Source organism: Salvelinus sp. IW2-2015, linkage group LG9, assembly GCF_002910315.2.
Source record: "Salvelinus sp. IW2-2015 linkage group LG9, ASM291031v2, whole genome shotgun sequence".
Classification (NCBI taxonomy): domain Eukaryota; kingdom Metazoa; phylum Chordata; class Actinopteri; order Salmoniformes; family Salmonidae; genus Salvelinus; species Salvelinus sp. IW2-2015.
The window spans coordinates 24,771,040-24,790,279 of NC_036849.1; the positions used below are offsets into that span (position 1 = coordinate 24,771,040).

At 45.3% G+C, this 19,240-nt stretch overlaps 1 pseudogene; it reads left to right on the forward strand.

The window, feature by feature from the left end:
* Positions 1-19,240, forward strand: part of LOC111968858 (peroxidasin-like) — an 83,832-nt pseudogene that overhangs the window by 30,609 nt on the left and 33,983 nt on the right.

Consider the following 19,240-nt stretch of genomic DNA (forward strand, 5'->3'; position numbering starts at 1 on the left):
ACCTACACATATACACACACACACACACACACATACCTACACATATACACACACACACACACATACCTACACATATACACACACACATCCCTCTCCTCTCTGCATGCTGTAGTGTGGGTGACTCCCGTGACTTTTGACTAGTTTTAATTAGAAGGCCCTGTCCCTTTTAACCAGAGTTAATCTGAGGCCAGCACACTGATCCAGCCCCTGTATTCAGCCCTTCAGCCCTGCCATTCTCACCCTGCACCCATTTCCTGAGGGATTGTCCCTCTTCCCCCCCTGCCCCTCTCACCCTGAACCCATAGCCTGGGGGATCGTCCTTCTATGCCCTTGGCCCCTCTCACCCTGCCCTTATAACCTGGGAGATAGTACCTCTTTCGCTTGGCCCCTAGTAAAGCCCCCTCCACTGTATGACCTAACAGAAGTCTGTACAGCCGCTTTAAGGGTTAGCTCTCGGTCAAAGGGTCTAGTGTTACTGGAATATGGTTCATGGTAATGATGACTAATGCAAGAAGTATTTTTCTGACCATCTGATTTGATCTAGAAGTAGGTAGTCTTGGCTTGTGCCAGCCGGAACGGCTCATAGGAGCAGGAGCCTATCTCCTATTACTGTAGCGTGAGGCAACTTGATGTACACCCCCTAGAAGGACACTAGTCTATCGCACCTCCTTTAGGCTATAGCCTAACCAGAGTTTCTTCACATGGTCAGGAGGTACTCAGGGCCCTACTCATCACTTATCTAAATCCACATCTCCTGATGTGGTTTGTTGTGGTTTCTGTTGCTGTTGTTTTTGTTCTGTGGAGCTCTGATTGAGGTTTAGGCTGGAATTTTGTCAGGTTGCATAGTTAGAAATGTCGTTAGATGGTCAAGATTACTTTACAGGCCTTGGGTTCTTCTCAGTATTTTGTAATTGGCGGTGAGGAGTAAGATCTCTCTCCTTCTGTTTCACAACACGTGTGTGGGTGTACAGTCAGAGTAAAATGTCGTACATTTTTGCACTTTGTTTCCATTGAACATGCCATACAAATAAAGGCATTTGAATTAATTATACGAAAAGAGCCTTGGTCCTCCTTTCTTTTTGATGACCAATTTACTCCTTTTACCAAAGAGAACCTTCTGTCTACCAAAATGTACTATTGTGTACTTTAGCAGCTTCTGTTTACCAAAATGTACTATTGTGTACTTTAGCAGCTTCTGTCTACCAAAACCTACTATTGTGTACCTTAGCAGCTTCTGTCTACCAAAACCTACTATTGTGTACCTTAGCAGCTTCTGTCTACCAAAATCTACTATTGTGTACCTTAGCAGCTTCCCTTCCTCCTCTTTTTTTACAAAATGGCGGGTCAGTTGAATTGTCATTGAACTGTGTGAGTACGAGGTCACAGAAGCTTTGGGGTTATTCAAGCAAGAGATCTCAGTATTCTTCCCCTTGAGAGTTGACCCCACAGCTTCCGAATCCATCCGGTTTCCCACGCAGACCCCACACTTCCAGGCCTCAGCACAATCTCTCACACACAAATCAAGTCGAATCAAATCAAATTCTATTCGTCACAAGCGACGAATGCAACAGGTGTAGACTTTATCGTGAAATTCTTACCTGCGAGCCCTTTCCCAAAGATTGCGGAGTTAAGAAGTAATAGAAATTTGCTAAAAAAGGAAATAGTAACAATAAAATAACAATAACGAGGCTATATACAGGGAATACCAGTACAGAGTCACTGTGTAGGGGTATGAGGTAGTTTAGGTAATGTGTACATGTAGTACGTAGGGGTGAAGTGACTAGGCAGTCAGGATATATAATAGAGTAGCAGCAGGGTATGTGAAGAGTGTGAAAGGCTGACTATGTGTGTGTGTGTGTGTGTGACTGTGGTGTGTGTGTGTGTGTGTGTGTTGTGGTGTGTGTGTGTGTGTGTGTGTGTGTGTGGTGTGTGTGTGTGGTGTGTTTGTGTGTGTGTTGTGGGTGTGTGTGTGTGTGTGTGTGTGTGTGTGTGTGTGTTTGCATTAGTTATGTATGTGAGTGTATGTTTTGTGTGTGTGAGCATATGTAGTGTGTGTTTGTGTGTGTGCGTGTGTGTGTGTGGGTCAAGTCCAGTGCAAGAGAGTCAAAGCAAAGGAAAGGAGGTCAATGCAAATAGTCCGGGTAGCCATTTGATTAACTGTTCAGCAGTTTTGTGACTTGGAGGTAGACCCTATTCAGGAGACTTTTGGTCCCAGACTTGGCGCTCTGGTGCGGAAGCAGAGAGAACAGTCTATGACTTGGGTGGCTTGAGTCTTTGACATTTTTTAAGGCCTTCCTCTGACACCGCCTGGTATAGAGGTCCTGGATGGCAGGGAGCTCAGCCCCAGGGATGTACTAGTTCTTAAGCACCAGATGAGGCTGGTGGGAGCAATTGAATGGAGTCAAACATGATTTACATACAGTACCAATCAAAAGTTTGGACACACCTACTCATTCAAGGGTTTTTCTTTATTTGTACTATTTTCTACATTGTAGAATAATAGTGAAGACATCAAAACTATGAAATAACACATATGGAATCATGTTTTAACCAAAAAAGTGTTAAACAAATCAAAATATATTTTATATTTGAGGTTCTTCAAAGTAGCCACCCTTTGCTTTGATGACAGCTTTGCACACTCTTGGCATTCTCTCAACACTACCCGTCAGTGTCATTCAAACTTACTTTTTGTTATGTTTTTGTGTTTTTACTTTTATCTTTGACCATCATTCTATCCTCTGCCCAGCAACTCCACTCCCACTTCTCTCCAATTCCACATCCCAACCCTCAGATTCCCTCAGCCCATCCCACCCATCTCTGCTGGCCAACCTCTTCGAATTTCTATGCACAATATATCTTTCAACAATGCTGTGATGTAAACATACAATTTCAATCTATCTAATCGAATGAAATCCTCAGATTGTGATACTTTTGCTAAGAGTTTTAGTATATTAGTAATTGACTGACCCGGTCTCTCCAGATCTCCTAACAGTACTATTTCTAGGGTCAATTTTAGATCAATGTTATGCATTTTCAGCCATTCCTGAACCTGAGACCAAAATAATACCAAAATAAATGGTCTATTGATTCCGTATCCTTCAATGACTATATCCCCCAAATATTCAACATTTTGTTGGTGGCAAGAATTCTATATAATAATTTTAGCTGAAAGGCACGAAGTCTTGAATCTTGTGTAATTTTATTTATCAACTCACGGAATCGGTAAATCAAAAATCTCTTCCCAACTATTTTGCAATCTGTATGGCGCAGCTGTCAACATCCTGGTCCTCAAATAAACTAGTATACTTTCCTATTAATGCTATTTTTATTTCTCTGACAGTTTTGGTCCCTTATATTGGGCAGACAGACCAGTTCCCTACCTCCTCCTGCTGCCATCTGCCTGCTCCATTTTTGTGGTAATGCTGGAATCAATTGGTTGTAATTCTGATAACTCCATGAAAGACATAACTCTACCATTCCAATTTACAATATCATTTAAAAACAAAATACCCTTTTCCAACATCTTTCCCATAAATACAGGTCTTTTGTTGAGAAGCATATTTGAGTTCAGCCATAATATTTGTTGTAATATTTGTTCTATCTTTTCAGGGGGATGGAATTGAAATTGTAGCCAGCTCTGCAATGCTTGTTTGAAAAAAATATATACTTTGAAAAATGTATAATTTTCAATTAATCGAAAATTAGACATGGCAATCTGCACAAAGGCAAAAAGGTCATTTTGGAACAATGGATGAGCTTTTCTTAGTAATCTACTTGAGAACCATTTAGGGTTCAAGCATGAATAAGTGAAGCTTTTAGAGAGAGGTTTAGTGCTTTTATATTTAATAATCTCAACCCACCCAATTCATATTCAGTATATACATAGGCACGCTTTATCTTGTCTGGTTTAGTGTCCCAGATATTGCGAAATATTTGCTAATATGATTTAAAAAATGAATAATCAGGAGTAGGCAGGTCCATAAGTAAGTGAGTAAACTGAGATATGACCAAGGAGTTAATCAGGGCAATTTTTCTATAAATAGACAGGTATTTACCTTTCCATGGTTGCAGGATCTTGTCTATTTTGACAAGTTTTATTGCAATTCATTGTGGAGAGCTCATTTATATATTTTGTGTTATGAATACCAATAATGTCTACTTCACCGTCAGCCCATTTTATAGGTAAACTGCAGGGTAATGTAAAAGTTGTATTTTTTAAAGATCCAATACTTAATATTGTACACTTATCATAATTAGGTTTTAGTCCAGAGAGTCCAGAAAAGTTATCTAGATCTTCAGTGAGACATTGCAGGGATCTAGCTTGCAGACTTAATATAAAACTTGAGTCATTGGCATACATTGACTCCTTTGTTTTTAAGCCTTGGATTTCTAATCCTCTAATGTTGTTATTGTAACGGCTTTCTTCTGTGGACGAAGGACTGAATGGCAGCTCCGGACTGAATGGCAGCTCCGGACTGAATGGCAGCTCCGGACTGAATGGCAGCTCCGGACTGAATGGCAGCTCCGGACTGAAGGGCAGCTCATGACTGAAGGGCAGCTCATGACTGAAGGGGCAGCTCATGACTGAGAGGACAGCTCATGACTGCAGGGCAGCTCCTGACTGGGGCGGCTCTGGCAAGCTCCTTGACTGGGCGGGCGGTCTCTGGCAGCTCCGACTGTGCGGGCGGCTCTGGCGGCTCCTGGACTGGCGGACAACTTTTACATTACCCTGCAGTCTTACCTATAAAATGGGCTGACGGTGAAGTAGACATTCTTGGTATTCATATCACAAAAGATAGTAAATGAGCTCTCCACAATGAATTGCAATAAAAACCTCTGGCGGCTCTGACTGGCGGGCGGCTCTGCGGCTCCTGACTGGCGGACGCTCTAGCGCTCAGGACAGACGGGCGGCTCAAGTGGCGCTGGACAGACGGGCGGCTCAGATGGCAGACGGGCAGACGGGCGGCTCAGATGCGCTGGCAGACGGGCGCTCAGATGGCGCTGGGCAGACGGGCAGGCTCAGGATTGGCGCTGGGCAGACGGGCAGCCTCAGGCGCACTGGGCAGACGGGCAGCCAGGCGGCGCTGGCAGAGGGCAGCGCAGGCGGCGCTGGGCAGACGGGCAGCGCAGGCGGCGCTGGGCAGACGGCAGACTCTGGCCTGCTGAGGCGCACAGTAGGCCTGGTGCGTGGTGCCGGAACTGGTGGTACCGGACTGGGTACACGCACCACTGGGCGAGTGCGGGGAGCAGGAACAGGGCACACTGGACTCTCGAGGCGCACTATAAGCCTGGTGCGTGGTACCGGCACTGGTGGTACCGGGCTGAGGGCACGCACCTCAGGGCGAGTGCGGGGAGAAGGAACAGTGCGTACAGGGCTCTCGAGACGCACAGTAGGCCTGGTGCGTGGTGTTGGCACTGGTGGTACTGGGCTGGGAACACGCACCTGGGCGAGTGCGGGGAGCAGGAACAGCACACTCCAGGTTGTGAAGGTACTGGCATCAATTGCTCCGGAACTTCAACACATGCCTTAGGATGAGCACTAGGAACTGACACATGTGGCATCACACAGCTAACACGCTCCTCAGGGCGAATACCGTGCATACTACGCCAAACCAACAGCTCTCTCTCTTCACTCTCCTCCAATTTMATCAACAACTCCTCGAATGTCTCATAATCTCCCCTCCATTCACTCTCCTCCAATCTGTCCAATAACTCCTCAACATTCTCCGACTCATACCTRAATTTCGCCGACTGCTCTGATTCCATCCTCTGCTCCTTACGATAAGCACGGGGAGCTGGCTCAAMTCTCCTACTTGACCCAGCTACACTTCCCGTGTGCCCCCCCCAATACATTTTTGGGGCTGCTTCTCGGGCTTTCTACCGCGCCGTCGTGCTAACCTCATTCGCCGGTATCCCTCCTCGCACTGCTCCAGCGAATCCCAGGCGGGCTCCGGCACTCTCTCTGGATCGATCGACCACCTGTCTATCTCCTCCCAAGTMGTATAATCCAGARTCMGCTGCCGAGCTAGCTCCTCAAAATGCSGCCTCTCTGCTTTCGCTGCCTCCAGCTCTGCCTTGGGGCGGCGATATTCCCCTGGCTCTGCCCAGGGTCCTTTTCCGTCCAACTCGTCCTCCCAAGTCCATTTTTCCTGACATCGCTGCCTCTCCTGCTTCRGCTGCCGCTGCTGCCCGTTACCACGCTGCTTGGTCCTWTTMTGGTGGGTGGTTCTGTAACGGCTTTCTTCTGTGGACGAAGGAGAGGACCAAAGCGCAGCGCGGTTAGTGTTCAACATGTTTTAATAAAGACGATAAACGTGAACACTACAAAATTACAAAACAACGAATGTGAAAAAAACGAAACAGTCCTATCTGGGGCATAGACACAAAGACAGAAGACAACCGCCCACAAAACCCAACACAAAACAGGCTACCTAAATATGGCTCCCAATCAGAGACAAACGACTAACACCTGCCTCTGATTGGGAACCATATCAGGCCAAACACAGAAACAGGAAAACTAGACACACAACATAGAATGCCCACTCAGCTCACGTCCTGACCAACACTAAAACAAAGAAAACACAAAAGAACAATGGTCAGAACGTGACAGTTATTTGATCTGATTTTAATAGTTAGCATTTTGATGACCATAATGAATAGATATGGTGATGGCGGACACCCTTGTTTAAATCCTCAAAACTCTCTGAAAAGTAGCTGCTATTTACTGTTTTACGCCTGGGGTTGCTAAACATTACTTTTACACATTTTATAAGAGAATCACCAACATTAAAAAAATCCAGGCATTTATAAATAAAATCCAGTCTTACAAAGGCCTTTTCAAAATCCGCTATAAATACCAGGTCTGGCTTCTTAGAGGTTCCACGATGTTCTATTATTTCTAGTAGTTGTTGCATATTATCTCCAATGTATTGTCCATGTAAAAAACTTGTCTGATCAGAATGAACAATACCTGGTAAAACCTTTTTAATTCTGAGTGCTATGCATTTCGTTAGTATTTCTGGATCGCAACATTGAACAATTGATGTTGAGAAGTGTCTGTTACTTGAACTCTGTGAAGCATTTATTTGGGCTGCAATTTCTGAGGCTGGTAACTCTAATGAATTTATCTTCTGCAGCAGAGGTAACTCTGGGTCTTCCTTTCCTGTGGCGGTCCTCATGAGAGCCAGTTTCATGATAGCGCTTGATGGTTTTTGCGACTGCACTTAAAGAAACGCTCAAAGTTCTTGACATTTTCCATATTGACTGACCTTAATGTCTTAAAGTAATGATGGACTGTCGTTTCTCTTTGCTTATCTGAGCTGTTCTTGCCATAATATGGACTTGGTATTTTACCAAATAGGGCTATCTTCTGTATACCAACTCTGCCATTTCACAACACAACTGATTGGCTAAAACACATTAAGAAAGGAAGGAAATTCCACAAAATAACTTTTTACAAAACACACCTGCTAATTGAAATGCCTTCTAGATGACTACCTCATGAAGCTGGTTGAGAGAATGCCAAGAGTGTGCAAAGCTGTCATCAAGGCAAAGAGTGGCTACCTTGAAGAACCTTAAATATAAAATATATTTTGATTTGTTTAACACTTTTTTTGGTTACTACATGATTCCATATGTGTTATTTCATAGTTGTGATGTCTTCACTATTATTCTACAATGAAGACAATAGTAAAAATAAAGAAAAACCCTTGAATGAGTAGGTGTGTCCAAACTTTTGAATGGTACTGTATGTTTGATACCGTTCCATGTATTACATTCCAGTCATTACAATGAGCCTGTCCTCCTATAGCTCCCCCCACCAGCCTCCTCTGGTATGCACTACCCTCTGTAGTGCCTTACAGTCAAGCAGCTGCCATACCAGTGGTGATGCAGCCAGTCAAAATACTCACAATGATGCAGCTGTATAACTTTTTGAGGATCTGAGGACCCATGCCAAATCTTTTCAGCCTCCTGAGGGGGAAGAGGCGTTATCGTGCCTTCTTCATGACTGTGTGGGTGTGTTTTCACCATGATAGGTCCTTAGTGATATGGACACCGAGGAACTTGAAGCTCTCCACACACACTCCCTGTAAACCAAGATAAGCTAAACATTCAGCTAGACTCCGTAGTGTTACAGCAACAAGTCCACAGTGCTTTGGCGGTGGAGCTGCATGATTCTTTTAGTTTCACCAATAACTGTAGGCCTACTCAGTTGAAAGCTCTTTGACAATATGTATGTTCAATTTGCCTCATGATCCTTGTTGACATGTAAAGTTTAGTAAGGAAAATATGCTCTCTGAGTGATGTGAGAGCCCTGATAGAGGAAGATGGAGGAAGCGGAGCTGTTTATTTTTCCATAGGCCCACATTGCGTCATATTTGATGAGAGCATGTGAATCTCTCATCAACTACCCATCAATGTAAAGTAACTGGAGATGAGTAGAGGATGAAAGGGAAGATTTCCCTAAGCCATTGCTATTCTAGTGTCACATCTCTCTGTCATGTTAGAGGGAGGGAAAACACAGACATGTCATGTGATGTTTTTCTTTAAATGTTCTGGAACATTACTGTGTTCCAGTTATATTTTTTGGAAGACGTCAATGAACTTTGAGGAACCCACTGACCCTCTGTCATACTGTATATTCTATCTGTTCAGACTTGTTTCCATACACACTTTTCTTTTTGTGATGTGTTTTTGTACATGTATGTTATGCAAGTTATGATGAGCATTTTATTTTTATGTATTGACATTGACAACATTGACCATCTTTGTGATTTGAGCTGTGAGTCTCTTTTTGTAACAAACAACAATAACTTTATTTATGAAGTGCTTTTCAAACATTACTCACATTTTGCTCAGCTCTGCTGCACATTGTGTATCAGCTGCTTTACATTTGTCATCTAGGTAACGGTGCAGCCGTGCGGTGATATACTGTCGATTAAGTTGGTTTTACTGTCATACAGTAACTATTGAACTAAGACATTCTGTCATTTTCTTAGGTACTAGAGAGAAGTCATTTGATCCGCTGTGTGTTTGACTAATGTTACTGATTATTTTTCCTTTCAGCTATTTGTACAAGAATGAAATCCAATCAATTGACAGACAAGCATTTAAGGGACTTGTCTCTCTAGAGCAACTGTAAGTGACCACCTCCTCGTCCTCCTCTTCCTCCTACTCAACCTCTTCCTCCCCTTCCCCTCTGCACCGTCATATCTGATCTGTCCGTCTGTCCAAACGTCCTCCTTGCGACCCCCCAAGCCCCCACTGTCATACAGCCACTATGCATGCCGTTGTATACACTCACCCTTGTATGTTGCGCTGACCTTATGAAGCCCTGCATGAGTAGCATGTCTCATTGTCACGACAACGGATGTGTGTCACCCGGTCCTAATGCGTAAAGCTACAGCATGAGATCACCAGCCCTGCCCTGCCCCGCCCCAGCCCTGCCTCAGCTCTGCCCCAACCATGCCCCAGCCCTCTCCTGCCCCAACCCTGCCCCTGGCCCTGCCTTAACCCTGCCCCAACCCTGCCCCTGCCTTGCCCCATCTCTGCCCCTGGCCCTGCCTCAACCCTGGCCCTGCCCCAACCCTGCCCTGCCCCAACCCTGGCCCTAACTCAACCCTGCCCTGCCCCTCGCCTGCCCCTGCCTTGCCCCTGCCCTGTGCCTGCCTTGCCCCTGCCCTGCCCCTCCCCTGCTCTCCCCCTGCCCTGCCTTACCGCAGCCATACTGTAGCTAGGCAGATCCAGACTCAAGCAGGCCTTGGCTTCATGTGCTTCAGACTACAGATACAGCTCCTGCTTGCCCCATGCACAGCTTGCCCTTCTTTGTGTGTCTTACATCCTCTGTGGGGACTACTGTACACTGACTACTTGTCTCACTTTTGACCTTAGTTGTGATTGTCAATCTAGTTGTATTATGCGCTAGTTCTGTTATTTCATAGAGGGCCCCCACGCATTTCCCAAGCAGAGTGGTAGAGGTCACCATGTTGTTATGACATGTGCTTGTGAGACATACTTTTAGTATCAGCATGAGAAAGGGTGGCTCAAAATCTATATAAATGTGACCTTAAGCTATCATTATAACTCCTTTACCAAATTGCATGTCATCTTAATGACTTGAATATGTTCAAAACATTCCAGAAAATAGATTAATTTAAATTATTATTTAAAAACTTTTTATTGATGTAACGATTTTATAATGTGTGAAATGTGTCCGGTGAACGTTAGGAGTGTATGACCACGGCTCATACAAAACTTCCAACAAAGCAAACTGTCCATGCAGAGTAGTATATAAACGTGTATATAGGATCACATCTGATTATTGTCACACATAGACCACCAATGTCATTGAACTGAAATGGCCTTCTTTCAGCCAATAGTAGATGAACAAGTCCTTCAACTGTTGGAAAAGGCTGCGCTCAGTGAGACTACTGTTGTTGGTTAACCCTAAACCTTCTGGGAAGCTATATATCACAGCAAGTTGCCTTCATATGTCAATCTTATAGAGGTACACTGACATCAGTCTAAAAAGGGTGGATATTACTGGATACTATATTTAGCAAAGTCATGTCCTCCATGTAGGCCGTTTGTGTCTAAACTACACCAAAAGAAAAATGGCTAACATGCATCTTCCCCCTCAAAGCCCTATCGTGGTGGTTGATCCTAGGGAAAAGCCTTGTGGCTGTTTGTCCCTCCATAACCACATGCATAGCCACTGAACAAATGGCTATTCATGAAGCGAAACCAAATCAAACTCCAGGCTCTTTGCCCTGCAGCTGGTTTGAGTTTTGATACAGTAATGAAGGGTCTTATGTGTGGGTGACAAGTTCTGAACCACTTTAATGGCCCTCTGCTATTCTGTTGGTCTTCAAATATGCTATTCAAGCCGTAGGTTAGGTTGAGAGGGAATAAACATTTCTTTAAAGTACCGCCAGTCTCGGATTTAATGTTCTTCGCTCCCCTGCTGTTTAAATGAGAGTATTTTTACAAGCATTTTGGCTTGCTTGTTGTTGAATATGTTAAATTCGAACATGCCTATCTGTGACCAAAAAGTAATTTAACGCCAAATAGACTACAGAACATGAGTAGAAATGTACACAAAGCATGTTTCTGCTCCTCTTCAACATATATCAACAATAGTTCCTTGTCACAATAAGTCTCAATTTGGTGCTTGAAATGTCTTGTGACGCTTTGTTCTATTACACTGTGCGTTAACTGTCAGGTTAGACATGTTTACATTTGATGTTAAATCACTGGTTTGTGACTCACATACATCAACTGGCTGTGATTACAGGGCTATACGTCTGTTGCCAAGTTTTCTCTCTTCCTCTCTCTCAGAGATTAAATATGGTTGTCTGTGTAATTCCTCTTGGCTGTTCAGTGTTCTGTTGTCCTTGGACCATCCCCTGGCCAGCCTTAACACTGCTACTCTATGATGAGAGAAGACAACACCCTAAATCTATCTCTTTTAGACAGATGCAGGAAATCTTAGGTTGGATATGAACCAGACATCCTTCACTAAGATCCTTGGCTGTGTCAAACTCTATTAGTAAAGCTTGTGTGCTGTGCCAAAGTCTTAATGCATTTATTTTACATATGAGTCATGTAGCAGACGCTCTTATGCAGAGCGACTTACAGGAGCAATTAGGGTCAAGTGCCTCGCTCAAGGGCACAAAAACAGATCTTTCACTTAGCCTATTTGGGGATTCGATCCAGTGACCTTTCAGTTACTGGCCCAATGCTCTTAAGCGCTAGGCTACCTGTCTACCTATAGTGTAGTAAGTGGATGTTGTGCTATATCCACTATTGCACAAGATCGTCATCATGTCTTTTATTGCTGATTAGTGCAGCTTGGCTCAACGTTTGCTTGCTTTGACTGTTGCTTTGTCTGTTTAATAAGCAAATATGTCACTAATTGGAGTTCATATTTCATTTGTCTAACCTTGCTGTTTCTTGCCATTAGTTCTGAATTATGATTAATCCTAATCTGGTGATACTGTGCTGTGTCCATGATCCTTTCTCTTCCAGGTACCTGCACTTCAACAACATCGAGTCCTTAGAACCGGAATCCTTCACCCACCTCCCAAAGCTTGAACGCCTGTAAGTCCACTATCTTCACATTTCACTCTATTATACCAAGTGGCGTTCTTACTCTACGCTTCTCATTTTTCTAAATGATGGAGTGATGCATCTTAAACAAACAATAGGACAACTCTCCAAATGATATAATGATTTGTTGTGGCGTGTACGTGCTTGTCACCGTCAGTCTTCTACCTGAGCTGACTTATTTCAGACGGCACTGAGTGCAGAACAGACTTTACAACGTATACATACTCGTAAATATACTTTAAACCCCACAAAATAGACTACATAATGTACTGGGAATAGAATGCACTGTTCCCAACTGACAGAGCCCTATGTGTTTAGCATGAAGCTGGACTTTAAGTGGGGCTTTTCAAAGCAGTACAACCGTTGGATGACCTTTCAATGTTCTGAGATGCCTTCATCCTACATCAGGACAGCTAATCTCCTCAACAAGTCTCTTGAGGTCTATTGGGCCATTTTTAAAGCTGTTTGTCTGTTACGGGTAAATAGCTATGAGGACAGACTGTACAGGGATACATGTGCCCAGCGCATGTGTTTGGCTGTATTTTCCCTGAGCCCTCACTCTGCCTTCTGTCTGGTGCTCCTCCCAACCGTTCAAACTCAGATTCCTGACATGTGGTCAGGAAAAACTCAGGGTCCTTCTCATAGTTATTCTGAAAGGTCCCACAACCTGTTACGACTTCAGAGGTCTGTGTGCGTGTGTGTTCTCCACCGACCCATCAGATCTCTATGTGCTGTGTAGGACAGAAGTTGAGAGCCCAGGTCAGCTGGTTACCCTACAGGGCCAGAGGGTCCACTGATAACACCTGGAGAGATATCAACTCTCGTGACACAACATAAGGGGATCTGCGAGAAATAAAGGAACACTATGAGGGGACAAATGAAATAAAACAACTGTATTATTGAAGTAGCAGTAGATTCAGTGGATGAATAGAGTGAGTGTTGACATTCAGTGAACTGTGTCAGACTCTTGCACCCCCACTGGACTTGGACCTTCTGCCATATGGATGGATGGATGGCTGGATGGATGGATGGCTGGATGGATGGATGGCTGACCAGCCGGCTGGCCTCTGTTTTCACGCCAGAACTGAATTCCTCCTTCTCTCCGTGTTTATTGGCTACACCTGGAATCCTGCCACACACGTTCCCAACCCTCCCCAGAGAGGGAGAGGAGCCCCCTGCACACAGATGGAAAAGGGGAAGGAATTCCCAGGCGCACTGATTCTGGAACGTTTATAGGGGAAGATCTCCATGAAAACAGATTGCCCAGTCTCGCTAGTTTGTGGACAAGAGCATTCTGGAAGATGTATCTATCTCCTGTGGATTGAAGAGAAGAATAAGAAGGAAAACGTCTTGTTGTTTCTTTTGATTTATGGTGATTGCTAACAAATATGGAGGTTTGTTGGCGTTGTTTGGGGAAAATGTTTCAATAAACATAGCTTTATTAATTAATTTATCTGTCATCAGTTTTCGATCCAGAATGTAATCTTCCTGTAAGATCGTTGTATGGTTGTGAAGGAAGCGGTCATGGACGGGAAGCCTTGATCATGTGTCATGTGTGGTAAACTGATCATATTTCTTAACCCAGATCAAAATAATTATGATATAAAATCGTCAAATGACCGTCTTCCAAAAAACATATGGCTCCCAATATGAGCCTGCAGGCCTACATCAAAGGGACTGATGCTGTAAGTAATGTCTAAAAGTAATGTCAAAGTAGTAAGCTCAAGTAATCCATAGTAAATATACACATTCCTCATGAGTCACTAACCTTATGTGCTTGTTGACACTGTGACATGCTGTAGCTATAGGCATGATGCATAGAGTTCAATCCCTTTAGAGGTCACCCCCTGTCAACCTACTCAACAGTCTGTCAGACGTACACATTACACACAGCATGTGTCTATAATTATCTATGACTTATCTATGACTTTATAAATGTATCTGTGTCTGTCTCTCACTCTTTCTCTCCTGCAGGTTTTTGCACAACAACAGAATTACCCATCTCGTGCTGGGGACCTTCTCCCATCTCCAGTCCATGAAGAGACTGTAAGTTCACTGACAACGTGCATGCACAGGGCAGCTATTGTGTTGTCTGAGAATGCTGTGAGAGATACAAGCCCTGCCTGTCTGTGTACAGCGTACATTAGGATCAGCGGACAGGCAGTACATTAGGATCAGCAGACAGACAGTACATTATGATCAGCGGACAGGCAGTACATTAGGATCAGCGGACAGGCAGTACATTAGGATCAGCGGACAGGCAGTACATTAGGATCAGCGGACAGCAAGTACATTAGATCAGCGGACAGGCAGTACATTAGGATCACGGACAGGCAGTACATTAGGATCAGCGACAGGCAGTACATTAGGATCAGCGCAGCATAGGCAGTACATATAGGATTCAGCAGGGACAGGCAGTACATGAGGAATCAGCGGACAGGCAGTACATTAGGATCAACGGACAGGCAGTACATTAGGATCAGCGGACAGGCAGACATTGGATCAGCGGACAGCAGTACATTGGGATCAGCGGATAGGCAGGTACATTATGATCAGCGACAGGCAGTACATTAGGATCAGCGGATAGGCAGTACATTAGGATCAGCGGACAGGCAGTACATTGGGATCAGCGGATAGGCAGTACATTAGGATCAGCGGACCGCAGTACATTAGATCAGCGGATGGCAGTACATTTAGGATCAGGGACAGGCAGTACATTAGGATCAGCGGATAGGCAGTACATTAGGATCAGCGGACAGGCAGTACATTGGATCAGCGATAGGCAGTACATTAGGATCAGCGGACAGGCAGTACATTAGGATCAGCGGACAGGCAGTACATTAGGATCAGAGTTTTACCTTCCCCTATTATGTTCTTCCCCTTTTCAACATCTCACTCTGAATACTTCAGAGATGTATACTTCAAAATACTTCAAAATACTTCCAAGATGTGTGGACCCAGAACCAGTATGCTGTGGTTGAGAGGTACAGTAGACAGACAAGACAACTGGCAACGTGGGAGGAATGGGATTCAAAAACAATATTTCCCCTCTGATTATTACGCACTCAGATTTGGATGATGTTCAGAGTGGGATAAGATTAAATGAGGATATACTGTCTCCTGGAATGTACAAATCTCCCTGAAACCTGAAGAGACCAGTAGAAGAAAGGATAAATAGAAAGTGAAGTGCCAGCCAATCTGTACTCTGGAGCAGACAGACAGTTTCCCACAGCAGGAGAGGAGTTCTCCCAAAAAGGCCATGCTGAGTCAATGTTTGGACTGAGCTGGGCAGAGCTGTGTGGCATAGCTTGTGGGCATAGCTGTGTGCATAGCTGTGTGTGTGCATGTGTGTTTTGCCAGTCTCAGTCCATACTGGTAGGCTGCCAGAAAGGATTTACTCTGCCTTCCAGACAGACTCATCCCACTACTGACTACAGACAGACTCATCCCACTACTGACTACAAACAGACTCATCCCACTACTGACTACAGACAGACTCATCCCACTACTGACTACAGACAGACTCATCCCACTACCGCCCAGACAGACTCATCCCACTACCGCCCAGACAGACTCATCCCACTACTGACTACAGACAGACTCATCCCACACTGACTACAGACAGACTCAGCCAACTACTGACTACAGACAGACTCAGCCCACTACTGACTCCAGACAGACTCAGCCCACTACTGACTCCAGACAGACTCAGACTCCAGACAGACGCAGCCACTACCGCCCAGACAGACTCATCCCACTACTGACTACAGACAGACTCAGCCCACTACTGACTACAGACAGACTCAGCCCACTACTGACTCCAGACAGACTGAGCCACTACTGACTCCAGACAGACTCAGCCCACTACTGACTACAGACAGACTCAGCCCACTACTGACTCCAGACAGACTCAGCCCACTACTGACTCCAGACAGACTCATCCCACTACTGACTCCAGACAGATTCAGCCCACTACTGACTCCAGACAGACTCAGCCCACTACTGACTCCAGACAGATTCAGCCCACTACTGACTCCAGACAGATTCAGCACACTACTGACTCCAGACAGACTCAGCCCACTACTGACTCCAGACAGACTCAGAATCCAGACAGACTCAGTCCACTACTGACTCCAGACAGGCTCAGCCCACTACCACTCAGACAGACTCATCCCACTACTGACTCCAGACAGACTCAGACCACTACTGACTCCAACAGACTCAGTCCACTACTGACTCCAGACAGACTCAGACCACTACTGACTCCAGTCAGACTCATCCACTACTGACTCCAGACAGACTCAGACCACTACTGACTCCAGACAGACTCAGCCCACTACTGACTCCAGACAGACTCAGTCCACTACGTAGACTCTATACGAACTGTCAGCCACTACTGACTCCAGACCAGAACTCAGCCCACTACTGACTCCAGACAGAATCTCAGTCCACTACTGACTCCAGACAGACTCCAGTCCACTACTACTACTCAGACAGACTCAGTCCACTACTGACTCCAGACAGACTCAGACCACTACTGACTCCAGCCGGACTCTAGACAGATTCAGACCACTACTGACTCCAGCCGGACTCTAGACAGATTCAGCCCACTACTGACTCCAGACAGACTCAGCCCACTACTGACTCCAGACAGACTCAGCCCACTACTGACTACAGACAGACTCAGACTCCAGACAGACTCAATCCACTACTGACTCCAGACAGACTCAGCCCACTACCACTCAGACAGACTCATCCCACTACTGACTCCAGACAGACTCAGACTCCAGACAGGATCAGCCTACTACTGACTCCAGACAGACTCAGCTGACTACCGCCCAGACAGACTCATCCCACTACTGACTCCAGCCGGACTCTAGACAGATTCAGCCCACTACTGACTCCAGACAGACTCAGACCACTACTGACTCCAGTCAGACTCAGACCACTACTGACTCCAGACAGATTCAGCCTACTACTGACTCCAGACAGACTCAGCCCATTACTGACACCAGTCAAAATGTTTACCCATACTATTTAACCATGCAACTATAATAAAACAGGACTGCTAGTAGTGTGATCTGTATTGTATGATGTACAGTTAGAAGTCCTGTATTGGTGTTTGATATTACATTGTTGTCTACTGTACAGTACAGAAAATACTGTATTTATGAGAGGTTGAGTTATACTGAGGATGAGTATAATGTATACAATCTCACAGCTTTGTGCAGGTGCAGGATACACAGACATCGGCAACTGACAAACAGGTCATTAAAAACAGCTAAACGCTATATTTAGAGCACTACTATAAACAGGCATGAGATGGTCAGTAATACTGTAATCTCTCCCACCCCCCTCTCTCTCTGTCGCTCTCTCTCTCTCTCATGTTCTCTCTCTCTTCCCCTCACTCTCTCTATCTGTCGCTCTCTCTCCCGTTCTCTCTCTCTTCCCCTCACTCCCACCCCTCTCTCTCTGTCGTTCTCTCTCTCTCACGTTCTCTCTCTCATCCCCTCACGCTCACTTTCTCACAAACTTTCTCTCTCTCTCTCTTTCTCTTCCCCTCTCTCTCTCTCTCTCATGCTCTCTCTCTCATGCTCTCGCTCACTCTCTCTCTATTTCTCTCTCCCTCTCTCTTCCTCTCACGGTCTCTCTATTTCTCTCTCATCCTCACTCTCGCTCTCGCTCTGTGTGCAGGCGCCTGGACTCTAACACTCTGAACTGTGACTGTGAGCTGCTGTGGCTGGCTGACCTGTTGAAGCAGTATGCTGAGTCAGGCAATGCCCAGGCTGCTGCCACCTGTGACTACCCCAGACGGCTGCAGGGACGATCTGTGGCCACACTCACCGCTGAGGAGCTCAACTGTGGTGAGGACACACACACACAGGTGTAAGGGCACACACACACAGGCGCAGGTGCTTACACACACACACACATTACGCACACAACACACATGCACGCACACACTCATACTCACTTAGTAGGTTGGCATTTATTGTCATGAATCTTGTTTTGGAGGCAGCTCTGCAGAGTGGTTACCAGCTGCCACAGCCACAAAGTCACATCAATCTGATTTTAACTTTAACCTTAACCCTAACCTTAACTCCGCTGCTAACCCTAATGCCTGACCTTAACTTTAAATTAAGACCAAAAAGCCAATTTTTGTTGTCATGAATTTTTACGATATAGCCAATTTTGACTTTGCAGCGGACCTATCTATCAGAAATCGCACAGTTCTTGCCTCTAGGGTCAGATTCATGACAATAAACGTCAACCTGCGCTCACTTAGCCAGCTGTGCAGAATATTTTAACTGTGGCAAAAACAGTGGCTCACACTCCGAGGTCCGTGTAAACACACACATACCTTCTTTCACATACCATCCACTTCACTGAAACCCCAACTCACTAGCCACATAAAGCCTTACCTGTCCCTTTAGCTGTGGACAGGGGATTTCCCCAGGTGGGTCCCTGCTGTCTGTCTGTCTCTGTGTCTGTCTGTTGCTCTCTCCGTCTGTCTGTGTCCTGTCTGCATTGTCTCTACTGGGGATGGTCTGTGTTCTCCAGCCAGCTGTTGTTTCACCACGGCCCCAGCAGATGAGGTCCTGGGCTGGGTAGCATGCCACTGCTCTGCCACTGCTCTGAGCCACAGAACCCAGCAGCCTACCTCCTGGAGCCAGCAAATACAAAATGTATTTGTCACGTGCGCCGAAACAGGTGTAGACTTTATCGTGAAATGCTTATTTACAAGCCCTTTCACAACGATGCGGAGTAAAAAAATTATAAAAATACAAATAATAACACAAGTAATAATAAGAAAACATAAGAAAAATACACAAGAATGAAGTATCTGCTTAACCCATCAGCACTGTGTCCTGGGTGTGTGTGATGGGTGGACGGGTGGAGTGTAGATTGGATAAAGGGATCAAGCGCCTGTCTGACTGTATGGGGGTTGGGAAGAGATGGGTGAAATGAGAAAGTGATTTGAGTATGTGAGGCACAGGAGGTTGGTGGCACGCTAATTGGGGAGGACGGGCTCGTAGTAATGGCTGGAGCGGAATAGGTGGAATGGTATCAAATACATCAAACACTCCTTAGGAGAGGACCATCCTCCTTAGTGAATTTCATAAAAGTAAAA